Source organism: Prionailurus viverrinus, chromosome C2, assembly GCF_022837055.1.
Source record: "Prionailurus viverrinus isolate Anna chromosome C2, UM_Priviv_1.0, whole genome shotgun sequence".
In the NCBI taxonomy this organism is placed as follows: domain Eukaryota; kingdom Metazoa; phylum Chordata; class Mammalia; order Carnivora; family Felidae; genus Prionailurus; species Prionailurus viverrinus.
In genome coordinates, this window is record NC_062569.1 from 57,899,451 (window position 1) to 57,906,974 (window position 7,524).

Genomic DNA, 7,524 nt, shown 5'->3' on the forward strand with positions numbered 1-7,524 from the left:
CTGTGTGTGCCCAGTGTTGTGTTACATCTTTATAATAAACATACACATGATTTTTTTTTATTTCCTGGAGCTAAAGTTCAGTCAGTTTTAAAGTTGAGCAAAATTTTACCTCAACCTACTTTCCAGCTTTTTATCACCAATTATCCACTTCCAGAAGCTTCCATTCCTGTCAACTGGTTTATTCAGTATCCCCTAGAGCTTCCCCTACTCTAGCAATACCCTCCTAGTGATATCCTTTATTCTTTTCTTCCCATGCACTGATCGGCAAGGAAGCAACAGAGTTCAGTTCTGCCTGACTTCAAAGCTTTATCCTTCCTCATTCTCTATCTGGCCTTCCAAATCCAGCCAAAATACTCTCTACCAGTCTTGATGACCTAATCATGCTGCAATTACCAACTGTGCCCCAAATGTGTGACTTAACAATACAAAAGTTGCTTACTTATGATACTTTCTAGAGGATCTACTCAATGTAGACATTGAGGAACTCAGTCAAATGGAAACTTCATCAGTGCATGTATGTACATTAGCACAAGAATAGGATTCCTATCCTTTGTTGTGTGTTGTTTTTTGAGTGTATACAAAACTTTTTTTCTTTCTTTCTTTTTTTTTTTAATATGAAATTTATTGTCAAATTGGTTTCCATACAACAACCAGTGCTCATCCCAACAGGTACCCTCCTGAATACCCCTCACTCACCCTCTGCCCCCTCCCACCCCATCAACCCTCAGTTTGTTCTCAGTTTTTAAGAGTCTCTTATGTTTTGGCTCCCTCCCTCTCTAACCCTTTTTTTTTTTTTTTTTGTCATTCCCCTCCCCCATGGTCTTCTGTTAAGTTTCTCAGGATCCACATAGGAGTGAAAACATATGGTATCTGTCTTTCTCTGTATGACTTATTTCACTTAGCATCACACTCTCCAGTTCCATCCACGTTGCAACAAAAGGCCATGTTTCATCCTATCCTTTGAATCTGGCCTGGCTTTAGTGACTTGCTTGATACTTAAAGTAATTGTTATCTGAACCTCTTGATTTCATAGATCCTTACAATCTTTAATACATATGATTTAGAAGTTAATCCACTGCAATAGTTCAGTAATTCCTAATATTATGCACTTTCCTGTTGCTAATATAAATATCCTAGGGATACTCACGTTTGAATAGATATATTGTACATATATATTTCATTTTTTATTTTTTTAAACTTTTTAAATGTTTTTTTTATTTTCTTATATTATTTATTTTTGAGAGAGAGAAAGAGCAAGTGAGAGCAAGGAGGGGCAGAGAAAGAAAGGGAAAGAGAATCCCAAGCAGACTCTGTACCAGCAGTGCAGAGTCTGATGCATGGCTTGCACTCGTGAACCGTGAGATCCTGACCTGAGCAGAAATCAAGAGTCAGACACTTAACTGACTGAGCCACCCTGGTACTTCTACATTTCTAATATATATTCTACATATACATTTCTAATTCTGGAATGTCATTCACTTACAAAAACAGCACAATTAGATGGAGGAAGCAAAGTGCATGTTTTAATAAGAAGTTCTGAGTTACCATCTTTTCTGAATATTCACATTATTGTCCCCTCTGAGTTGTGATCCCCCATTGTTTTCCTTTATAATTATCCCAGTTTTGTCATCGCTGTTGGAGCTTTTTTTTTTTAATAGAACTTTTGTATACACTGTCAAATATTTCTTATGTTGCACAGTATCTAAATTCCCTTTAGGATAGGGCCATATCTGATATTTCTTTATACTAAGCACGATACTAGGTCAATAGTACATTCACATTATAAATTTGAATAAAAATAATAAAGATAAAAGTAGTTTTAGGAATGTAGCTCTAACTACACTTCACGTTCTTTAAAATAACATTGGCCATAGTCATAGTTATATATGATTAGGGACATGGTTTCTGTGAGCAATGAATGTAAATAGTCCAACACCAAAAATATACAAAAAATGTCGTTTTTACATGTATCTTCAAATAAATATAAAAATTAATTTTTTTGCAAAATATGCACAGTATAACCAACCAGGCAAATGGAGTCCTTTATTGACTTGATGAAAACTGAGATGCACTGAATTTTTTTTCAAAGACACAAAATCCTGTTGGGGAAGAGTAACAAGTTAAAATTATAAATGTTCATATTACAAGCAAGGAAGCTGGGTGCCTGGGTGGCTCAGTTGGTTGTGTGTCCGACTTGGGCTCAGGTGATGACCTCATGGTTCGTGGGTTCCAGCCCCACATTGGGCTCTGTGCTGACAGCTCAGAGCCTGCAGCTTGCTTCGGATTTTGTCTCTGGCTCTCTCTGCCCCTCCCCCACTTGTGCTCTGTATCTCTGTCTCTAAAATAAATACACATTAAAAAAAAAAGTTTTAAAAAAGGAAGGAACCCATTCAAATGTCACATTAATCATCCAGGAAGAAGTAAAAAATGAGAATATAAGCAAATGGTGAAGGTATATATTTTTTTCTGAAAGAGGTATATTAATATTAAGAAAATGCATAGTGGGGTGCCTGGGTGGCGCAGTCGGTTAAGCGTCCGACTTCAGCCAGGTCAGGATCTCGCGGTCCGTGAGTTCGAGCCCCGAGTCAGGCTCTGGGCTGATGGCTCAGAGCCTGGAGCCTGTTTCCGATTCTGTGTTTCCCTCTCTCTCTGCCCCACCCCCGTTCATGCTCTGTCTCTCTCTGTCCCAAAAATAAATAAACGTTGAAAGAAAAAATTAAAAAAAAAAAAAAGAAAATGCATACTAAATACCTATTAATCCCTTATTAGGCTGAAAGAAGAAATAATGTAGATATAGAAAAAATTATCCTAATATTTAAATATATTACACTGTAGGTGGAAATTTTTTTAAAATACTGGGATTAGGAACCCATAAAATATGTAGAAAAATAAGTATTATCAATACTAACAGGAGTCTCAATGTATTAGATTTTCTTCTAATCTTTAAGGATTAAAAAAGTACATTAAAATGATATAGTGAAAAGAATGATTTTTCAGAATATGCTGCTGGTAATTGTAGTCAATTCACTGTTTTATACTTACAAGTCTATAATCATGATTAATATTAAAAGTGGTTTTCTTGAGGCAATTTGTTAATTAAAAAAAAGACTATATTACATTTTTATCATGATCAAAAAGCTAAATCAATATACAAATATTTTCTGCAAGTTTTTAAATAAAATGAGTTTATATAGACCAATATATTCTCATTAACTGATCATTTTAAAAATTTGAACCTAGAGGAAAAAAGTCAATATGGCTGCAGATAATATAAAACATAAAGAATGTGGAAATTACTTACCTGGGATATTTAAAATAAATTCTAAAATACAAGGTATTATTAATTTTAAATTTTCCTTAAATTATAATGCTTTATAATAGTAAAATCTGAGCTATAGACCGTGACATTCTATGAGAGGTCCTACACTGCCTTACAAATGTGAGAACTTTATGAGATATTAAGAAGATCTTTGATATTCCTCTCTTCAAAAGGTGAATTCATCTCTTTCTAAGTGTGGGTCAGATTTAGTGACTATCATCTAATGAATAAAATATGTCAGAAGTAAAGCCATGTGACTTAATTCAAGGTTAGTTCATAATATGCATAGTTTCTACTTGGCTCTTGTTTTCTGATAACTGTCATGTCATGAAGAAACCCAAGCAGTCAATGAAGACCCATGTTTCCAGGAAATGAAACGTCCCACTAACAACAAACACCAGCTTCTCAGCCATGTGAATAAACCACCTAGGTAGAAAATCTTCCGATACCAGTCAAGTTTTCAGATGAATCTAGCTCTTGTCTATACATTGACGGCTGTTTCATGAGAGGCTTTGTACCAGACCTACTCAGCTAAGCCCTCCTGAATTCCTGACCCATGGAAATTACAAAGATTGTTTTTTTTCTCTGTTTAATCAGTAGTATGTTGGTAAATCTCTCATAACCAATCCTTCGGGGGAAAGAAAAATTCCTAACTTGTAACATTTGTTAATCTTTGTGGTGCAAGTATTCTTCCCATGGATGATTTTAAAGCTACCAACCAAAGCGACATCACTGAACACAGACTTTGGAAGAAATGCTCAGAAATGCCCCAATCATATAGCACTGCTACCACAAAAACACCACAGACCTAAACTGAAGAACATAGGTAATAATAAAAATTAAATTAAAAAATTAGGAAGTGTTTAAATATATATTTTCTTTGTTTTTAATTAATTTACCTAATTATAAACTTACATCATTTAATTTTAATAATAGCTTTGTTTAACAAAAAGTTCATGAAATCCCTAAAATTTAACAAATGTAACATTCCTTCATCCTTTTTTAAGTTTATTTATTCGTTTTTGGAGAGAGAGAGAGCATAAGCATGGGGGGGGGGGGCAGAGAGAGAAGGAGAAAGAAAATCCCAAGCAGGCTCCGTGCTGCAAGTGCAGAGCCTAATGTGGGGCTTGAACCGCAAACCATGAGATCATGACCTGAGCCAAAATCAAGAGTTGGATGCTTAACTGACTGAGCCATCCAGATGCCCCAATATTCCTTCATCTTAAAAGAGTGTATTTAATACATGTCTATTTTCTGTGAGAATAGATAATTGAATATTACATTTTTTGAGGGCTAAGTGACTGCATCCTACAGCTTTTGATTTGTAGTCCAATTATATCACATTGTAACTATGGTATCAGTAGGCACCTAGTGACTATTTTTGATGAGTTATTTCATACTGTGGATTTATAATTAACATTAAACATTATTGCTACTGAGGTACTTAAAATTGAACTCATCAATTAATATTTATAGTGCATAGACGATTTTGAATATAACTTTGATGCATTACAATTAAGGAACAAAAAATAGCCTTTCTTGCCTTAGTGGCAATTAATATGAATTTTTTTAATCTTCATGGGATCCTAATTCCAAGATTAATGAGTGAAAAAAATAAGAGTTTTATTTGTGTAGTATTATAATACATTTTCTGGATAATTTGTGCCTAGTTTGCATTTCTAATGCAATGACAATAACTGCTTAATTTTATTTTCTTGCATAGTTCTAACCAGCAAATTTGGAAATTAACAGTGCATTTAATAATTTATGTAAATTGGGGGCACCTGGGTGGCTCAGTCAGTTGCGTGTCTGACTTCAACTCAGGTCATGATCTCACAGCTCATGAGTTCGAGCCCCGCATCAGGCTCTGTGCTGACAGCTCAGAGCCTGGAGTCTGCTTTGAATTCTGTGTCTCCCTCTCTCTCTCTACCCTCCTCCACTCATGCTCTGTCTCTCTCCGTCTCAAAAATAAATAAACATTAAAAAAATAATTTATGTAAATTGGTAACTTTTTCTGATGTTATCATACAAAGATGTAGCAATATACAACATTGTAATTGAGAGCTTTCATTTCAAAGTTGGGTGAAATACATGGAATTAGATTTTGTTCCTCCATTCTAGTCATTGGGGATCATTATATGTCACAATATAATCTTCAGAGTACCTTAAACTTTCTCTTTTGGAAAACAGTCAACCTAGACTTTAAAATGTTAGAGAAAGACATCTTACAGGCCCTGTCTATTATACATGAGGAAGCTCAGACAGCATACACCTGTGGTTGGCTGAAAAATGTCTCCTAAAGTTGTCAGTGTCCTAATTTCCAGAACCTATAAATGTATCATCTTACATGACAAAAAGGACTTTTCAGATTCAATTAAATTAAGGATCTTTTTTTTTAATGTTTATTTTATTTTATTTTTGGGACAGAGAGAGACAGAGCATGAACGGGGGAGGGGCAGAGAGAGAGAGGGAGACACAGAATCGGAAACAGGCTCCAGGCTCTGAGCCATCAGCCCAGAGCCCGACGCGGGGCTCGAACTCACGGACCGCGAGATCGTGACCTGGCTGCAGTCGGACGCTTAACCGACTGCGCCACCCAGGCGCCCCCCCTTTTTTTTTTTTTTTTAAATGTTGCAAATTCTCAGGTGTGAGGACACTGGTTTTCTTTGTTTGCTTGGACAGTAATTTAGACCTTTTTTTTTTTTTTTTTTTTTTTTTTAAATTTTTTTTTTTCAACGTTTATTTATTTTTGGGACAGAGAGAGACAGAGCATGAACGGGGGAGGGGCAGAGAGAGAGGGAGACACAGAACAAACACATGTTTGTTCATTAAGTACAATCTTGACATAAAAAGAGATTTTTTTTTAAATGTTAATGTTTATTTTTGAGAGAGAGACAGAGTGTAAGCACAGAAAGGGCAGAGAGGGAGACACAGAATCAAAAGCAGGGTCCAAGCTCCAAACTGTCAGCACAGAGCCTGACATGGGGCTTGAACTCATGAACCATTAGATCATAACCTGAGCTGAAGTTGGACATTCAACCAACTGAACCACTCAGGTGCCCCTAAAAAGAGATTTTATAATATATATTTAGTGAATATTCAGCCTTGCAAAACAATATTTATTTTGTTAACCCAATAAAATGATTAATTTATTTACACAACACATAGGTAATACATGATTTTTACTATTTTCAAACTTAGTGTTACATATTGAATATATAATAATTGGCAAAAGGGACTTGGTTCCTACATTGATGAGCTTAAAATTTTAATCAGGGAGATATCTTTGTCCATAGACTCACATAAATACATAATTTAAAAATGTATTTTGAGGAAAAATTCTGTTGAGCTTTGAAAATATCTATAAAATATACCATATCTAGTCTGAAGAGTTCAGATAAAGTTTCTATAAGGAAGTGCCTTTTAACTTAAGAGCTGAAGAATGCATTAAGCAAGATGAGGATAAGATTTAACATGAAGATAAATGTAGACTAAAAATGGAAGAATATTTACCAAAAATGAGGGTACCTTAGTGGAACAATGATGCATAATCCAACAATAAAATGGGACACATACAGTTACGGATAATTTGAGTGTCATTTAATTTGGCTTTGGTGGGCCAGAGTATATTCCCATAACATTTTTCCATCTAAGCTCATTCAAGAAAGGTAAGTTGATGTCAGCCATTGAAAGATAGGGAATTCTTGTATTTTAGACAGTAAACCTACAGAGATAAACATGACAGTCCTTTAAGATGTTTGGAAATAAATTAGACAAAAATAAAAGGTAGTTATTCAAGAATTTTCATCAGGGAGCTGACACAATCAGTTTAGTGTTATACAGAAATGACTCTGTAGTCAGTGTGGTGAAAAATTTGGAAAGGGAAAGTCTATGATCAAGAAGAGGCACCTATTCCAGGAATGAAGTAAATAATCAAAATTCCAGAGAGTAGTGTGAACAGTGGCTTCTCTAAGGAAATTTAGAGGATAATGAATCAGGGTTTTTCATTTGATTTGATTTGATTTGATTTGATTTGATTTGATTTGGGGTTTAAGAGAGAAAGAAGAGAATATAGGAAATAAAAGCAGAAACCAGCAGCTTGTCATCAGAGGGAGATAAACTGCAATTCGATATTGATGAAGTGGATTTTTAATGAGAGTGGAACTCAAAACACAGCCTATGTGGGCAGTTGGTTGCAATGGTGT